The following is a 20,130-nucleotide window of genomic DNA, read 5'->3' as shown; positions in this document are numbered from 1 at the left end:
AACATCTCTAAGTCACTTAAAACAACCCTATATTTCTCCACACTGGCATATTGCTAACATCTTTGCAGGTGAATATTTTAGCAAAGTAAGAGTTAAGAGTGTCCTCTGCATAATTTATCACCCCATTATTATTCCTAATACACTTTACTTTCTCCTTGACTGTTCTTTTACTACTAAAGTATTGAAGACACCTTCAATCTTAACATTATCAGCATTATCCTTCTCAATCTGCCTTTTGGTAATCCAAATTTCCCTCTTAACTATAGCTCTCATACGGCTTACTGCTAACATCATTACTATTTTTTCCATATTCCCTATGTACCTGTCTTTTCTTCAATATTTTTATGTATATCTGTATTCATCCATGCAGTTGATCTATCGTTTTTATTCCTTCTCCTGACCTTGGGTATAAACATTTTCTGCACTGCATGTATTACCTCTTTAAGGTGATCCCATTATTTCTCAACTGATTTAACATCAAGCAGTTCCTTCTAATTTGCCTTCTAAAGTCTTTGTCGCACCTGCTCAAACTTTGCCTTTCTGAAATTCAATTTAATAGCTTTGTTTTTTTTTACTGATATACTCTCCCAAGAAAACTTTGAGACTAACAATGTTATGATTCCTTATTCCTAAAGGCTTAACAACTTCTATACTCAAAATTCTATCCTGATTGTTACAGAATATCAAATTTGACAGGCCTCCCCCCTTGTTGGTGCATTTACATACTGCGTCAAAAACAATCATTCAATAACTCAATGAATTCACTTTCCGGTAATCCATTAGTCACTGGGTTCTCCCACTCAGAATTTGGGAAATTAAAGTCTCCCATATTTACAACATCACTCTCAGAACTTGCTTTTCTAATATTCTGATAGAGTTGTTTATTAAAATCACTATCAGCATGAGGGGATCTATAACATACACCCAATGTTATTCCTTTATCCTTATAGCTCTCAATTCTCACCCAGATATCAGTGATGTCTCAATTCATCTCCTATCATAGGCAGCCTCATGTTTAACTTTTCTCTTAAGTATATGGAAACTCCTCCACCTTTACAGTCTTGCCTACCTTTCCTAAATAAAATATTTCCTCTAATATTATATTCATCACCAACCTTTGAAGTCAGCCAGGTTTCAGTTATTGTTTTTATCTCATAGTTATATGCACTTGCATATAATTCCATCTCATTTATTTTATCTGTAATACTTCTTGCATTTATTCAGGCCATCCTTAGTCTATTACTGATGTTTTGCATCCTATTCCGACCCATTTTTATACTTTTGAAGCCTTTAATTGGTTTATGTCCGAATATGTTATTCTCCACTCTGGTATTTGAACGCTTGAACCTGGCCTGTTCTAAGTTACCTGCCCCACAACACCACCCCCATTCCCTACTTTAAGCAATCCTCAACTAACTGAAGAATACACCTGCCCAGTACATTAATGCCCCTCCAGTTCAAATCCAACCCGTCCTAGCAGTACAGGTCACACCAACCCCAAAAAGCACCCCAATGTCCCTTAAACCTATGCCCCTCTAACACATACCATGATTTGAGCTACACATTAAATTTTCTAATTTTCTTCATCTTACCTGGACCGGCGTGTGGCAAAGACAGAACTTCTGAGAAGACCAACATGCTAGTTCTGTTTCTAAGCTTTCCACACAACTCTTTAAATCTGTCTTGCAGAACCGACAGCCTGCCCTTACCTATGTCATTTGTTCTGATGTGGACAATGACATGTAGATCCACCCCAGCTTATCTACTCATCCAGTGAGATTTCCTAGCAGTGCTCCTGTGCTCCTGATAAGTAACGCACCGTGCAAGACTCATTGTCAGTACACACCTGATTCTCATCTGTCTTGTGAATTGAGTTCTCTACTGTCACTACTTCATTTTTACAGGGTTTAAGAATTGGGAAGGGTCCAGTGGGGCTCCTCTGTCCTGCCAACCACAGAAGAGGTTTCATGGTCGTCATTGAGCATCGTTAGGTGTGCAGAATGTTTGGAAACATCTAACTCTGGAGTTGATGCCCCCAGACAGTGTGTACCTCTTATCCTGCAATTCCTTCCCCCCCCCCCCCCCAGTCACCCACCTGTCTCTTTCTTTCAAGTCTTTCAAGGAAGTTACCAGGAAAGTTAATGAAGGCAAGGCAGTGGATGTTCCCCACATGGACTTTAGCAAGGCTTTTGACAAGGTACCATATGGGAGGTTGGTCAAGAAGCTTCAGATACTCAGCATTCAAGATGAGGTTGTAAACTGGATTCAATATTGGCTTAGTGAGAGAAGCCAGAGAGTGCTAGTAAATGGTTGCCTCTCTGACTGGTCGCCTGTGACTAGTGGTGTGCTGCAGGGATCAGTGCTGGGTCCATTGTTGCCTGTCATCTATATCAATGGTCTGGAGATAAATATGGTTAACTGGACGTGCAAATTTGTGAATTACACCAAAATTAGGGGTATGTATATCGACAGCGAATAAAGCTACCATGGCTTGCAGCAGAATCTGGAGAAGCTGGAAAAATGGGCTGAAAAATGGCAGATGGAATTTAATGCAGCCAACTGTGAGGTGTTGCACTTGGTCAGACCATGCAGGGTAGGTCTTTTACAGTGAATGGTAGTTCACTGAGGAGCTTGGTAGAATAAACTAATCTGTGCATACAGGTCCAGAATTCATTGTAAGTGATGTCACAGGTAGATAAGGTTGTAAAGAAAGCATGTTGGCCTTCATAAATCAAAGTACTGAGTACAGGAGAAGGGATGTTATGTTGAAGGTGTATAAGACATTGGTGAGGCCTAATTTGGAGTATTGTGTGCAGTTTCTTACAGGAAAGATATAAAGAAGGTTGAAAGAGCACAGAGCAAATTTACAAGGATGTTTCTGGGTCTGGAAGACCTGAATCATAAGGAAAGACTGAATAGGTAAGGACTTTATTCCTTGAAATGTAGAAGACTGAGAGGTGATTTGAAAGAAGTACACAAAATTATGAGGGCAAAGATATGGTAAAGCTTTTTCTATTGATGTTGGTGGATGACAACTAGAGGTAATGAGTTAAGTTGAAAAGGTAAAATATTTAAGGGAAACATGAGGGAAAACTTGTCACAAAGGGTTGCGAGAGTGTGGAAGAAGCTGCCAGCACAGGTGGTGCATATGAGAACGATTTTATCATTTAAGAGAAGTTTCAATACGTACGTGGCTCATAGGGATATAGAGGACCATGGTCCCGGTGCAGGTCAATGGGAATAGGCAGCTTAAATAGTTTGGCACAGACTAGATGGGCTGAATGGCCTGTTTCTATGCTGTACTTTTCTATGACTCTGTGATTGGCTAAGAATGAATGAATAGTGCCAGCAACATGGGATTCTCCATTAATAAGTCTCCTGATGTCCCAACAGGAGATAAAATAGTTTTGTTTATTAGGTACTTGTGGGTTGTGAATGGAGTTGCAATGGCTATTTCAGTGCCTGGATTTTTGTGGGAGCCTGCAATGCAGCAAGTGCCCATGTTTAGTTTGTCTGCTTCTTTTGATTGAAAGAAAGGTCAATGAAGTTTCACACTCTGCATCATTATGTCAATGGCTTTCCTAATGTGCAGCTGTGATCAGCTAACTGACACATGGCATAAATCAGCAGCTGCAGGCTGGAATGATGCTGAAATTAGGAAGTTGAAAATAGGGGTGAGATTGACTTGCACTGTCAGAGAAGTACAGGCACATGGCTCAGTTCCAGGAATTAAAAGACAGATTTAGATAAGTGAAGTTCAAAAGTTCAAAAAGTTCAAAGTAAAATTATTACCAAAGTTTATATATTTCACCATATACTACCCTAAGATTCATTTAATATGAAGAAACACAATAGAATCAATGAAAATCTGCATACACCAAGACAAACAACCAATGTGCAAAAGACAGCAAACTGCAAACACAAAAAGAAAAAATACTGATAATAATAAATTAATAAACAATTAATATTGAGAATATCAGATGAAGAGTCCTTTAAAGTGAGTCCATAGGTTATGAGAACAGTTCAGAATTAGGGTGCATGAAGTTCAGTGTAGTTATCCCATCTGGTCCAGGAACCTGATAGTTGAGAGGTTCCTGAAGCTGGTAGGTTGGGGCCGGTGGCTCCTGTACTAACTTCCTGATGGCAGCAGTTAGAAGAGGGCATGGCCTGGATTTTGGGGATCCTTGCTGATGGATGCTACTTTCCTGCAACAATGTTCTGTGTAGATGTGCTCAGTGGTTGGGAGGGCCTCACTTGCGATGGACTGGGCTGTATCTATTACTTTTTATAGGCTTTTACATTCAAGGGCATTGCTGTTGCCATACCAGGCCATGAAGCAACCAGTCAGTATATCAAGTTTTTAGATGACATGCTGAATCTTTACAAACGTTTAAGAAAAAAGAGGCACTGCCATGCTTGCTTTTTAATGGCACTTACGCGCCGAACACAGGAGAGATCCGCTCTCCTTCGATCCTCTGATGAGGACTTGTGCAGGGGCCTCCTGTAGTCAATAACCAGCTCTGGTTTTGCTGACAAGAAGTGAAAGGTTGTTGTTGTGACACCATTCAGGCAGGTTTTCAATCTTCCCTCTATGTGCTGATTCATCAATACCTTTGATTCAGCCAATGAGTTATTCTTAACCTCACATTCATAAGTTCAGAGGTATGCACAGAGTAGTCTTGGATGTGACGCATAACCAAAAGATAGAGGGTGGCATTAAAAACTGTGGTGCTTGGAAATTTCTCAGATTGGAAGTTGTAAACCTCCTGACCTCCCTGTCCTAGAGGGTGGTGGAGGCTAGATGACAGAATGAGTTAGGGGAACTGACACAGAAGAAGAATCATGATCATAGCAACTGGTGGGGCAGATCTGAGGGGACTGATGGCTTACTCCTTATTTTCTTGTGTTCTTGTTTCCTAGTACTTGAGGTTTTCTCACAACATCAATGTGAATGAAGATTATCTTGAAATGCAGCCTAAATAGGCATTGCTCTTCCAAAAAGTCAACCTCACAGCATGGTTCACCACAGTCTGTATTTGTTGCCAGCTTTGATGTGATCCTTCTAGTTGTCTACATTTTTTAGGAAGTATCAGTTTTATACTCATATGTTCCAGGAAGAAGAGTGTTAGCGGAAGAGGTACTCCATTGCAGCTAAGTGTTTGAAGATGCAAGGATGGATTTTTGCTTGATGTAAATAGTGTGCATACCAAGCTGTGAACATATAGCAATAGCGCTTTAAGACACCTTTCTGTGATAGAGATGTGACAGTCATTTTCCATAGAGATGCTTATTTGCATCTGGTCCCAGGACAGGTAAAGATGGAATCTGGGGTAACACTAGAATCTCCACTCCTAGAAATGGCCCCATAAATATTCTTCCTGCCTACTTGTTTTAACCTGCTCATCTATACAAAAAAGATTAAGACAGCCAGTAAACATAATTTAATGCTTCCCTCCTTTCCCACCAGCCCTCCACAAAATTGTAAGTATGCTTGCAATAAAGTAGCCTACTTTATTTTTGATAGCTCCATTCAAGAGGGTGAGAACCAGCCTTAACAAGTGCTGTCAATATTTATTAGGTGAACGCAGAGGAGGTCAGCAATCACTTCCAACAGAGGCCGGATGGTCAGTGAACACTCCTAATGCAGGTCACCAGAGCTTTCAGGCCAGGTGTGGCCACTTCATTAGATGCAGGAGGTACTTAATGGAATCAGATGGGAAAGATTTATGACAGGGGTTCCAATCTGGAGGTCACAGATCCCTTGCTTAATGGTATTGGTCCATGGCATAAAGAATGTTCGGAACCCCTGACCTATGAGCAAGCTGTTCATTTCTCCATTGAAGGCACAAGCTTCTGGCAGTACTTCAGGCCTTTATTTCATAGAACTGCTATGGGCTGGAATATGAACACAGTATTTCCATTACCTAAATGACTCCACAGCCTACAAATTATTTCAGATAATTGAAAGTTCACAGAGCCGCAAGTCAGTAATTAAACAGTTTAGTTGGTTGAAGACACAAACAAGGTTTGGAAGACTCAGCACTCAATTATCTGGAAGTCAGAAAAACAGGTTCTTCCTACGGTGCTGAATATTACGAACTGACACAGTCCTCCGAGATTGCATTAATTTAACAGCAGGTTTAAGAGGCTTCTCCTCTCCTAAATCTGCACCAATCAACAAGGGATAGCCCTATATTAGTACCAATCCACGAAAGATTTATCATTCATAGATATCATGATGCTGACTGAATTACCTCAAACTTTTACCTAAATCAAAAAAGTGCTTGGAAACTAAATCAGCATTTACTAAATCAATAGGCTAATATCCCAAACAATCTTAAAACACTTCCTTAACTTTTGTAAGCTCGGATTTGAATGATAAGAGCAAGAGCTGTACCATAGATCCTATCAATAGTAAAATTATCAATTGTATGTATGTGTCAGAATTCTTGAAAAGACAGGTTGAACATTAAGCACTGATGTGAACTGTAATAGCTATTAGTAGATAATTCAAAATCTGAAAATTAATAATCTACTAAAATGCAAATTGTGTCTGTTTGCTTTCCCCTTGTGCTTATTCAGGTGAGAATAATGCTGCTAAAATCAGAACATTCCCTCTAGTCTAATGATTAAATTTAATAAGCTAGAAATAAGTAGCATCACTAATCAAGATGCCAGCAGGAAAGTACCAAGCAACACACTGTTGCTGTGTTTATGAAGCCACAAAGTAGCTATGCATGCAGCCTACTATCATGTACAGTCAGTCACGGGTTATTGGTGTAAATTACTAATGATTATCGATCCCAGCGCCAATGGTATCTGCAGACTGCTGAGCACCTTCTTCCACCCCATTCAATGTCCTTCTCTTTCTTGTGTCAACTAAGTATATCTTTTGCTTTTTCTTTTCAGAGCAAACCAGAGCCAAAGATGCAAGATTTTACATGGCACCTTGTCCATTACTTCTAATCATACTGTAAGTAGTTGGACAATGCATTAAGGGGAGTTTTCACTGCCATAAAAAATTCAATATAGACACATTTGCAATCAATGAAAAGCAAATACTAGTCTTTTCATCAGTTTAATGCAAATTTCAATTTAACCAAAATTTGAAACAGCAACATAGTTGGCATACAGCATTCTTAACTTTGTGTCCTCTGCTTATATCTTTTTTTTCCAGCCAGTATGACTTATTCTGGTCATTGGCTGGATGCATGAGTTTGTGCCAGTACAAGTGCTGGCAGGCACTCCACTAGAGTCTAACTTAGGAAATATTGAATAATGGGACAGTACAAATGACAAAATGTTTCACAGATTTTGGTGCTGAATTAGAGATTTTTGTAGATGTGTTGCAAAGTAGGAGAGGTATTCTGTATCCACAAGGCCTAAGAGAAATTGAAAAGATGTGCCGAGAAGGATAGCCCTGGAAGTCAAGGCTTGGAGCTAAGTGTTAAAGATCCAAAGGAGAGGCTGCAAGAGTTTGATCCCCTCAGATCAGAGGCCAGGGTTAAGGAGTGTACTTAAAGTGAGCCCAATGTTCCCAACATGGAAACTGTGATTATACCAATTATTACTTTTGAACTCAGCCACAATAGACTATATTATTGCTGATGTTGTAGTGTGCATTGTGACCAAGTAACATTTGAATACTGAGTGTTGTCATCTGAGTTCAGACTGCCATTATGACTGTGGTTTACAGAATATCACAGAGTATTATAACAGTTCAGCGCTGCATCATGCTGCAGAATACTGAATCACATGATTTGCTGTCAACAGTCACACCCCAGGTAGAAATTGAGGAAGTGCAATATTTCCAGAGTACAGAAGGGTTGACAGGTAGTACTTACAGTCATTGTATGCAGTCAATTGCACTCTGCTCTATGGGGATGCCTACAATCCCTGTAAAGCCATTATCTCTTTCTGACTGCTAGTTTTCATCAAGGGAATGATAATTTATAGATATCAAGCACTGGGAAGTTATTAATATATTCAGCTTCAGCCTGGAAGGAGAAAGGCATTTAAAAGTTCATTCCACTCACAGTGACCTTAATCAATGTTGATTTCCCACTTCTTGCCCCACGTAGAGGTCATAGTTCTGGCTGTAATGTCCTTTATAAGCATTTTTGTCTCCTCCACCCTCCTCCCTTTACCAAAGTTGTCTTGCTCTGCACAATCCGCTCATTCTTCCTACTAATTAATCCAAGCCTGGCAAGCAATGGTTTGTGCAGAATCTTTGAGATAAGCACCATTACCTGCCACACTTCACCCTGCAGACTGTTTCCAATTGAAGTAACCATGGATAACACCAAGTCATGGTGAAATTGTGAAAGAAACCAAAGAAAATCTGCCAGCAGCTAACCTTCAATATGTGGAAGATACCTTTATAAATCTCAGGATTGAAGGATGTGTGGTAGCACACAGAGCTCTATAATAATTACATTGGTATCAAATTGGTATTAGACTCTGATGGGTATTGCTTATATACCACTCTACCAACTTCCAACAGACATTTACTGCTTAAACACTATGATGTCTTGATTGATGTAAAATGTGACAGTTTTCCTCACAAATGCTGTCACTGTGGATGTGAATTTGAAGTTCCTAGGACATTTATTTTACACAGAAAGAGATGCTAATGATCTTAATTTACTGTTTGAGTTAAATGAGCAAAATATGACTATTAAATCATGAAAAGGATTAGATCATATTCTCCCTGCTCATTTACTTGTTAGTATTAAGATGTAAATTTACCTGTAAAAGGTAGAGTTCATGTAGCACTGATCTACCTCCAAGATTTTAAAGGTGGAAAGATTGTGCGAATGTCCTTTATAAGTTTCAGATGAAACAATGTACCAAAAGCTGTGGATATTGAATGTTTCAGATCTGTCAAGCCTTACGCATTAGGGTGTGAAGCTGATGCAATTTAAATCGTCATGCTCTCACACTTACATTTCTAAATGTCATGCCAAACCATTGGTGCTGAGATTGTTACCAAAATTATTTTCTATAAAGAAAGAGTACCTCACCAATTTGTGAAATAAATGTTCCCTGTTATAGTAAGCTGCTTCTCTATCATGCTTTTACTATCAGACTGATGATGAAAATTGTTCTATTCCCATTTAGTGCGAGGATATGTTTGTGCATGCATATACATCTTTGTACATTTCTTTGCAAGTAAAAGTTGTCAGTTTAAAGGTGAATTTACATATGTTAATACTAAGTGTGCAGATGCAGATGGGAGTATACGGGGTCTATTAAACAAGTCATGGAAGAGAATTCTATGTGATTTTAAGCACCTCATCGTGAGCTCTGATTTGTCATTTCATGTTTATAATTTTCTGATTAACATTTTATCTAGTAGCTTTTTTAGAATTAAGGGAGATTTTCTGCTTCACTGCTCCCAGTAGGAAATTAAATTTAAAAGGCAAAAAAATAACACAGGCTTTGCATTGCTGATTTCATACATTGTGTCCTGAACAGATTATGCAAGTGCTAAAGTAGAAAATCTCTCCTATGAAAATGTAAGCAAAGGAAAAGGCTATTTGACTCTTTACATATGTTTGCATGTAATATAATAGCAATTTTTATTGCATACATATCTCTGAAATCTTGCCAACATTTTAACAGTTCCCTTTTAAAAAGGTTATCTAATTGTCTTCTATAAAGTTGCAAAAGTCTCAACATTATATAAGTTAATGTAAACTTCTACACGCTGTATATTGAAAGACAAATATTCCACTTTTATCATGAACTCCAATCCTAATTTTATTTCCTCTTACTGATTTTTGACCAAGGAAAATATGCTTCTACTTAATCCCTTTCAACATGTTGATTAATTTGACTACATTTAACTTTTAATTTTGACTTAATAAACATAATCATTTTGCTTTACTATAGATTAAGAGAGATTACATAAACTGTTCATCCTGGCTATCAGAAGGACATTGTCACATTTGCAACTGATCTCTCATGGAAACATGTGTCATTTGACTCTATGCTTTTTATGAACTCCAAAGGCTCAGAAGTATAAATATGGCTTCATATAAAAAAGATAGATAATTCTTTGCATTGCCAGAAAGTATCAATAGAAAGCAAGTATCCAATAGTCTTCCAACAATTTGCCAAAGAAGTGGAAAACTGGTAATGTTGATATTAGTAAGATAACTAATATCAAAGAGAACACATTTCACACTGACCGATTTCAGCACATTGAGAGACTCTAGATAGGGAAGAGGTGGAATCATAGGAGATTCAGGTGTTCATTCTCAAGAGTAATAGTATGGATCACATGAGTGACATGTATATGATGTTAGTATCTAATGTGGGCTATATCTACAATGCAAGCAATGTTAGCCTTTGCACCCGAAAATGTCCTCATCTGCAAAATGTATTATATATTCTATAATGTTTTAATTTTTTATGCAACAATGTGTTTATGTGTTTATTGAAGAAAATTGCCAGTCAATAGACTGTGCAGTTCATTGTTATCACATTAACCTAAACTACTAGAAGTGCTAAGTCTGGCGTCATATGGGATAGTGGAATACTAACACTTAATATGCAATAGAACTGTCAGCCCTCTCTGTTAAAGGCTTTCTCTTTCTGTAATTTACAGCTTAATCAGTATATGACTGAGTCAACTGCTGGAGACTATCACAACTGTGCGGTGGTATCCACAGTCCAGTACACCCTATTCTTAGAGCGACAGCCATACATAAAGCAAGATTAGTTCTAACTGATCCTGCCACATTGACATACATTTCCTCAGATCAAATTACCTTAGTGTAACATCTTCAGTAAACCGTTTGCTGAGACATTATTAATTGCTTTCCGAACATCCTTTTTTCTGTATAGAGAAATAAACTGATCTCTTATATTATGTAATGATGTCTTTAATCTTGTGTCTCTATTAACATGTACCCATTATAACTCAACATTTCTGCCACAACATGCATGTAGTAATTATGTATTACTGACAATTGTACATATGTTATTCTTAATTGTAAGTCACTTGTTTCTTCATATACTTCCAATGAAGATGTCTTGGACTAATTGTAAGAAATAAGGCAAATTCCAAGCAGCCATGCTGCAATTACAGTATATGAAGAATTAAATATTGGAAGGGGATTACTAAAAGAAATTTTGTTACTCTTGTAAATGAATACTGGTCTGAGGCAATTTGATGACTATATATGACTGGCGATTTATCGCTTGGTACTGTATCTGCTCTCATCAAATTATAAAATGCTGTAGTTTCACAGCCAAATGCTACACCGCGAACTGGCAAAGTGTATTAACACAGCTTAAGAAAGGGATAACACCAGTCACGTGTACACCTGCCCTGGGCTTTCACCTTTTTCATGGTAAAACTGTTCTGATAGCATAGTGGCCGTCACCTTTTGTTAGTGTTAAAGGCTAATTCTCCTGTCAGTGTGGGCTTTCTCCAGCATGAAATTTAACCAATGCATTATGCTTTCACTCAGTTCTTCATTCAAAATAAGGAAAAGGAAGTGGGGTGGCATATTTTTTAATATAAGCATGCAAGTTAGAACTGTGTTTTCAGTTTACTCGGATTTGAATCAATCCATTTACTCTGATTATGTACCTTACATTTCACATTCCTGTTTCTGGAAAAAAATGTTAATATAGAGGATCTTGCAAGTGAATTTATACAAATTTTTGTGGAATGTTTTTGCTGTCAGATCCTGCTTATTATTTGTGGATCCATATTTTCTCAATCATTCACTTTAACTATTTGCTTTATTGATCAGCCTCTGGTCCAATGATCTGGAAATATTCCAAGACCAGTCAATGTCCCTCAGACTTTATTCTCTTAAGGAATGTAGATGAAAACTTAACAACAAGCATGGATATCTACCAAAATACAGTCTGGGGAATGTACTCAAGGAATCCACATTAAGGAATTAAGTGTTTCTTATCAAAAACCGAAGAGTTAGAATCAAATGCTGACTGTTCTTCCTAATTATTGCACAATAACTCACATGTTGATATATATTAACAAATGGAACTGAAATGGATCTGCTATCATGTGTTCCGTAGCATCCTACCCTGACTCATAGGATATTAAAGGAAAATGCTCATATCTTTCAATAATATTGTTGCACTTCTGGATACAGCTTTAATTTGTCTTCTCTGCAGGCAGATTTAGAGATCACACACTGGATTGTTAAAACCAAAGGCAACGTCAGACTCACTTTACAAATCAAGCATTTGATTCAAAGTGGATAAGCTTTTTCTAAAACGGTAGAAACAAATGTTTACATTGTGAACAGTGAATTTCCTGGACCTGGTTCCTCACATATCATCTCACATTAGCCTGGCTTTATTTTCAATGGACTCAATATATCCATTGGTTTATATAAGAACAGTAACATATCAATCCTGCATTTACTTTACTTTGAAACTGTACCTTGGACAGTTTTAAATGCTAAAGGTCTGAATGGCTTTTTGATTTATGTGAATGAAATAAATTTAAAATAACCTAAGTTAATTAGGCAATATAATGATGTTTAATGGATCAAACAAGCTCTGCTCTTTTTGTACTCCAGATGTTTGTTTTAACAGGGGGAAAAATTAAGATCATATACAATCTTGCTGCAAGTTTACATTATCACACTATGAAAATATCAGACCAATAAATAATGTGTAAGTGAAATGATAACTTGAGTCAGTCCTGGACTCAGAATTCCAATCAAATTAAGAATACCGATCTTTACAGTAAAAAGGCTGGATCTAGCAGCTCATACAAAAACAAAAGCACTTACCTCTACACAGTGTTCACTGTCTGCTCAGACCACGTGTGTAGAAAATACACCTAATCCTGAAACGATGCTCTTTCTAGTAAACAGCAGTTGTCCAGCAGGCTTGATGCATTCACTGTACAGCATTTACTGAAGTGGAATGGTGAAACACATTCTCACAATCCCTGCTGCCTGCACTCATACAGTGATGCTGCAGCACCGAATGTCGAGAGAGAGAAAAAATAATACATATATAGATGGAGGAACAAAGGCAGTTATAAAGACCCGGAGTGGATAATATTTCCTGGGAGATTCTGGATTAATCTATTGCTTTAAACACAAGAAAATAACCTTCTGTGAAACTTAAATATATTAGCTCAATCAGAATAATATCACAATTTGAGCTTGATGAATTCAGTGAAGTCTTATTTAGTTTTAATTTGTGAGCTAATGTAAAATAATATTCTCCTTTGAGACTCAACAGCAGTGACGTCATATAAAGCTTGTTCTATATATGGTTAGTTTTTCCTGTGAATTGCCAGTAGGGTTTCATTCATCTTAGTTTATACTGTGAGGTTGCTGACATCTGGTGACCTAAAGAGAACTGATGAAATAAAATGTTAGCAAGACCAGATGTACAGTAGGAAAAATTATTAATAGGATGATCAATTTCTGAAACCAAAATCAATAAGGTTCTGTTCTGATTCAACTCTTCTTAAAACTCTAATTCTAAGTTTTATGTTTGACATGGCATAAGGTATGGACTAAATATTGGCAACTTATCAAAATTATTGTAAGATATACAGTTGTCTTATAAAAGCCTTTCACTTTACAGACATTATACCTAACAGTGTTAAGTACTGTGTAATAGTTACATTTTCAAATCAATAAAGGAGGCATGAAATCTTAAATTTAATTAAAGTGTGCAAGGACATAAAAATAGCAGAAATAGGGAATTTGGTCCCTCAAGCTGATCAAAGAGGGGCAAATGTGTTGGAGAGAAGCCTGAATAGAACCCTACATGAGAGAGAAGGAAAGGGGTGTCTTCAATTCTCTAGAAGATTGTAGAGTTAGGGAGAGCAAGGAAAGTTCTGATGCCCAGTCCCTATACACTCTTATCCCCCAGCAGGAGGGCATTAAAGTTCTCTGCTACATTCTGGACAACAGACACAACCAGCTCCCCTCCACCTTCACTCAACTCAATCTGGTGGAATTGCTCCTCACTCTCAACAATTTTTCCTTCGGCTCCTCCCTCTTCCTCCAAACCAAAGGTGTAGCCATGAGTACTTGCATGGGTGCCATCTATGCCTGACTTTATGTTGGTTATGTGGAACAATCCATGTTCCAAGCCTACACTGGTATCACTCCCCAATTCTTCCTATGCTACATTGATGACAGCATTGGTGCTGCTTCCTGAGCTCATTGACTTCAACATTTCTCCCTCCAACTTCCACTCTGCCCTCAAATTAACTTGGTCCTCCCTCCCCTTTCTTGATCTCTCTGTCTCCATCTCTGGAGGCAGTCTATCTATTGATCTCTTATATAAACGCACAGATTCTCAACAACTACCTGGACTATACCTCTTCCCACCCTGTTACTTGTAAAATTGCCAAGCTCTTCTCTCAATTCCTCCATCTCTACTGTGCCTACTCTCAGGATGAAGATGTTCATTCCAGAACTAATGAGATGTCCTTCTCCAAACAAAGTGGCTTCTCTTCCTCCACCATCAACACTGCCCTCAACTGCATCTCTTCCATTTTGCACATGCCTGCCCTCATCCCATCCTCCCACAACCACACCAGGGGTAGGATTCTTCTTGTCCTCAGCTACCACCCTACTAGCCTCCATGTCCAGCACATAATTGTCTGTATCTTCGACCAACTCCAACAGGGCGCACCAACAAGCACATTTTTCACTCTTCCCCTCCTTCTTCTGCCCCTTCCCCCTCCCCCCACCTTCTTACTCTGATTTCTCCCCTTCCTTTCCAGTCGTAAAGAAGGGTCTTGTCCCAAAATGTTGACTGTTTATTCTTTTCCATAGATGCTGCCTGACCTGGTGAGTTTCTCCAGCGTTTTGTGTGGTTGCTCTGGATTTCCACCAACTGCTGATTTTCTTGTGGTTGAGACGAAGAGTTTGCATATTAGATTAACAAGGGCGCAGAGGCTGAGAGAGTAAAATAAAAAAATATTGTTTTACATATGTAGTGTAAATGCTAAAAACAAAAAAAACCTGTGCCCCTCGGTGAAAAATGACTGTAATCTCTACACAATTCCACCCAGCAATGAAGCAACTGGCCTTCAGGAAATTTAAAAGAAGATATAAACTGATATTCAGTAGTTTTCAGAAAGGCTCAGATGACAAAGGGGAGAACATCTATATAATTTTGTTGACAGAAGAAAAATAATTATATTTTTTCTACAGCTGGTTGAGAATTGAAAATAAAAATTGCTACATACAAGATTAAGAAATAAATCCCAAGCAGAAACTGAATCAATGAATTCACAGATTTGTATTAATTAATTTATAAATTGCGAGACTAAGAAATACATCCAATAAATGCAGATTTAAGACTATGAATGAAAGGTTAGTGCTGTGGTTATCAACATAGGCCATGTGGTCCCCCAAGGGGACCAAGCCAAGCCGGATTTTATAAGTAAAGAACGAGTAACTGGATGCCACAGGAATGTCAAGATACATCATGCTAAGCTTACTGTTTTAATGAAATATCACTTATATTAATACAAAATAAATGAATATGTAATAACTTTAAGGAGGGTGGGAGGAAGAAGAAAGGAAATTATAACCTGGTTAGCCTGGTGTTAGTGGTTGGAAAGATGTTGGAGTCTATTATGAAGGATGAGGTTTTAGTCTACCTGGAGGCCATGCTAAAATATGCCAAAGTCAGCATGGTTTTCTCAGGGGGAAACCTACCTGACAAATCTGTTGGAATTCTTTGAGGATATAACAGGCCGGATGGACAAAGGAGAGTCAGTGGATATCGTTTATTTGGATTTTCAGAAGGCCTTTGACGAGGTGTCACACATGAGGCTGCTTAAAAAAAGATAAGGGCCCATGTTATTAGAGGAAAGGCACTAGCATGGAGCATGGATAGATGATTGGCTCTCTGGCAGGAGGCAAAGAGTAGGAATAATAGGAGCCTTTACTGGTTGGCTGCAGGTGACTAGTGGTGTGCAGCAGTAGTCGGTGTTAGGATCGCTTCTTTTTATGTTAGATGTCAATGAATTTGATGATGTAATTGATGGCATTGTGGCCATATTTGTGGATAGTACAAAGACAGGTGGATAGGCAATTAAATTTTGAGGAAATAGAGTGTCTGCAGAAGGAGTTGGACAAATTAAAGGAAAGGCCAATGAAATGGCAGGTGGAATATAATCTAGGGTAGTGCATAGTCATGCACTTTGGTGGAAGGAATAAAGGTGTGGACTATTTTGTAAATAGGGAGACAAGTTAAAAATTTGAGGTGCAAAGGGACTTGGGAGTGCTCATGCAGGATTCCATAAAGGTTAACGTGAAGGTTGAGACGATAGTAAGGAAGGCAAACACAATGTTGGCATTGATTTTGAGAGGACTAGAATATAAAGCAAGGATGTAATGCTGAAGCTTGTAGTATTGTGAGCAGCTTTGAACCCCATTTCTAAGAAAAGATGTACTGGCATTGGAGAGGGTCTAGAGGAGGTTCATGAGAATGATCCAGGAATAAAAGGGTTAATGTATGAGGAGCATTTGATGGTTCTGGACCTGTACTTCCTAGAGTTTAGAAGAATGAGGAGGAGAGCATTATTGAAAGGCCCAGATATAGTGGATGTGGCGAGAGTGTTTCCTATAATGGGGGAGTCTATGGCCGGGGGCACAGTCACAGAATTGAGGGACATCTATTTAGAACAGAGATGATGAAAATCTTCTTTAGTCAGAGCTTGGTGAATCTGTGGAATTCATTGCCACACACAGCTCTGCAGGCTAATTCTGCTTTTATGTCTTAAGGTCTTATGGACTTATGGTTCGGGTACCAGTGGAAAATAGCGCCAGCAAACAACGCTACCAAAGATGGTTCACTGAGCAATTCCTTTCACTTCTTTCGGTTTCAGATCTGGTCATGTTACTGTTAGTGCCTGTTATTTACATTCTGGCAGTGTGGTTTCGGGCCAATCAGGTGATCTGGCACTTCGCTGGCTCTAAGGTTGCTCCACAAGACATGCAGCATGGGCTCAGGAAGCCATGAGACAGGGTGCGAGCCCATAATTGACTTCATCCCTCTCTGATTAAAGCACCAAGGAAGATTAAAATCAGTGAGGCAGGTATGGAGGGTGAGCAAGTGTTCAACGCCATCTAGCAGCCTCTCAGTGGCTTCTGCCGGAGAAGGTGTCTGCATGTGACAGTCTCTCACTCTCCCTCACTCACTGCTCCTGAGGGAATGTCCTGCATTCGAGTGATCTATCTCTTCCTCGAAGCTGTCAACGGATGGTGCCAAAGCAAGGTTTAATCAATGCAGATTGTGGTTTTGGACTCTAATTCAGTTTTTATGATGTGTTCTACTTCCAATTTTGATAGTGAATGATCAGCCATGATCTCAGAATGGCGGTGCAGACTCGAGGGGCCGAATGGTCTACTTCTGCACCTATTGTCTATTGTCAATTCTAGCTCTGGACTCTCTTTGTTGCTAATTCTTTTGGGTGGTTTTTGAATCACAGCAGCCTGCAGATATTGAGCACTGAGCTGAACTGAACTGAAATATGCATTTTGATTTTGTGTTTTATATTCTGAATTTCTGCTTGTACTTTCTTGTTGCCACTTGCACAATTCTTTCACACATGGGCTGGGGGGGTGGCTGCGATTGAGGTTTGATGTTTTTCCTTGAATGGGTTGGTTCCATGGTTCTTCTTCTTTGTTTTGTGACCATCTGTGGGGAAGATGGATTTCATGGTTGTATACAGCATACATACATCGATGGTAAACGTACTTCGAATCTTTGAATCTGATGTAATTTAATTGGGGCCCTGAATGAAATGAATGAAAAAATATGCTAGATGATGTGAATCAGGCAGCTAAACAGGTGTGTGTGTGTGTGTGTGTGTGTACGCGCGCATCAATTGCCATCTCTGCTCCTGCTTGACCATGCACAAATCACCATTCACACCTACAAAGAGGTCGCCTGAGCCCTGATCCACATCCACCCACAAATCACAAACTGCACACTGGGCGGGGCTGCCTGCAACAAGGCTGTTCAGTGAGTATGCAGCAGGAGGCTGGTTCTGTTTGCCTTCCACTGACCTGTGCATGTTTTAATACTAATAAAATGTGACTTGTGCATTACTATCTACCACTAAAACTTCCATCAAATTCTTGACACTTGCCATATTTTGAAAGGAATTTGGGGTGAACGTGAACGATGTTGACACCACATTGCAAGAATGTCTTATTGAACTGCAGAGTGACATAACAGATCAAGCAAAATTCAAACACAGCGAGCAAAATTTCTGGCTAGATAGTGATATTCAAAATAAGTTTCTACATCAGTGGGAGAAAACAAAGTTGTCTTTTTATTGTATTTCCTACTCTTAACTAGTTGAATGTGGTGCTACTTAGGCTCTTCATATGCTATCAAAAGCTCAAACCATCTTGATGTTATGAAAATAGATGATTTTCAATTACCTTTGACCAAGTTGCAATCAGGTAATAAAAAACTCACTAATCTGCATCAGTCACAAGAATCTCACTAAATACCCGAAGTAACAATATTAAGCCCTTTTTCATTACTGGTTGGAAGAATATCATATATATTATAAATCAAATTTCCTATTCAGAGCTTTGAAATAGATTAGCTTTTCATAGACACCAATAATATTATACTTAATATAGAATAATACCAGCGTTGAGCACATCTACACAGAACACTGTCACAGGAAAGGAGCATCCATCATCAGTGACCCCCCACCACACAGGTCATGCACTCTCCTTGCTGTTGCCATTAAGAAGAAGGTACAGGAGTCTCAGGACTCACACCACTTGTTATTACTCCTCAACCATTAGGCTCTTGAACCAGAGCAGAGAAGTTCACTTGTCCCATCACTCAACTGTTCCCACAACCTGTGGAATCACTTTCAGGGATTCTTTAACTCAGATTCTCAATGAAAATGTATTTAGTGCTTTCTTGACATATATGATGAATAAACTTTTCACTGGCTTCCAGCCAGGTTCAAGTGTTGATTATAGCCAACGTTTCAATGGTAGGATTTGTCATTGAAATGTCAATTGTCAGCCCTGTTGGTGCCATCTTTCATCGATTCTATTATGGTTATTGGACTTATTGAGTATGCCCGCAAGAAAATGAATTCAAGTTTGTATGTGGTGACATATATATCTATACACACTGTATACTGTATTTTGTTAATGAATTTACTTTGAACAGTTAAAACATAAATATTGTCTGTATCTTAGAATAATTAGTACAGTGAACCAAAAAAATTAGCAACTAACAGACTATGAGGGCAGGAGTCACAGAGGTAAATTAAAAACACAAGTGGACCTCAAGCAGAAAATGGGTGAGTGGACCTTTTGGGGTTAACATTTCCAATATGCAGAAGCTTAGTCAGAAAGTAGAACACACTATGGAACACATTTCTAGAAACTGCAAAGAAACATTGACTCCTCAAATATGTAACCTTCAAATACAACCTGAGTACAATAGACAGGGCTGGTGCAGTTGGAAACAGACTAAAAGAAGGAAAAACAGATTAAAGGAGAATAATGCAACAGACGTGAACAACTATACACACTTCCAGAGAGAAACAAAATATTCAGCCCACTAATCAAACAAATGGCCAGATCAAATAAAAGATGAGACAAGTGAGAACAGGCAGAAAAAATAAAGGAGCAAGAATTTTTTAAAAAATCAATAAAAAGAACTGAAAGCAAAACATCCATTGAATGGAAACTGCAATGCTTCTTCACCATCCTGTGCTTGCTTGTAGAGGAGAATCAGTGATCACTAGAGCCAATCTCCCAGGACCAGTGTGGCCAAGCACAAGGGCTAATCTACAATGAAGTTGAATTTGATGAAGGAGGGCAATAGTGACACTTTGCAATCAGTTGGCTGCCTGTTGAAAACCGAACCTGCTGATGTTCAAAGTAAATTTATTATCAAAGTGCGTACATGTCACCATGTAACTCCCGAGTTTCATTTTCAAAAAGTTTCAATAGCTACGTATAATGTCAGAGAAATGTATACAATATATATCCGGAAGTTATTCTTCTTCACAAACATCCACATAAAGAGGAGTGCCCCAAAGAATGAATGACAGTTAAATGTTAGAACCTCAAGTTCCCCCCCCCCAACACCCACACACAAACAACA

Source organism: Hypanus sabinus, chromosome 1 (assembly GCF_030144855.1).
Source record: "Hypanus sabinus isolate sHypSab1 chromosome 1, sHypSab1.hap1, whole genome shotgun sequence".
NCBI lineage: Eukaryota > Metazoa > Chordata > Chondrichthyes > Myliobatiformes > Dasyatidae > Hypanus > Hypanus sabinus.
This window is presented reverse-complemented; position numbering follows the sequence as displayed.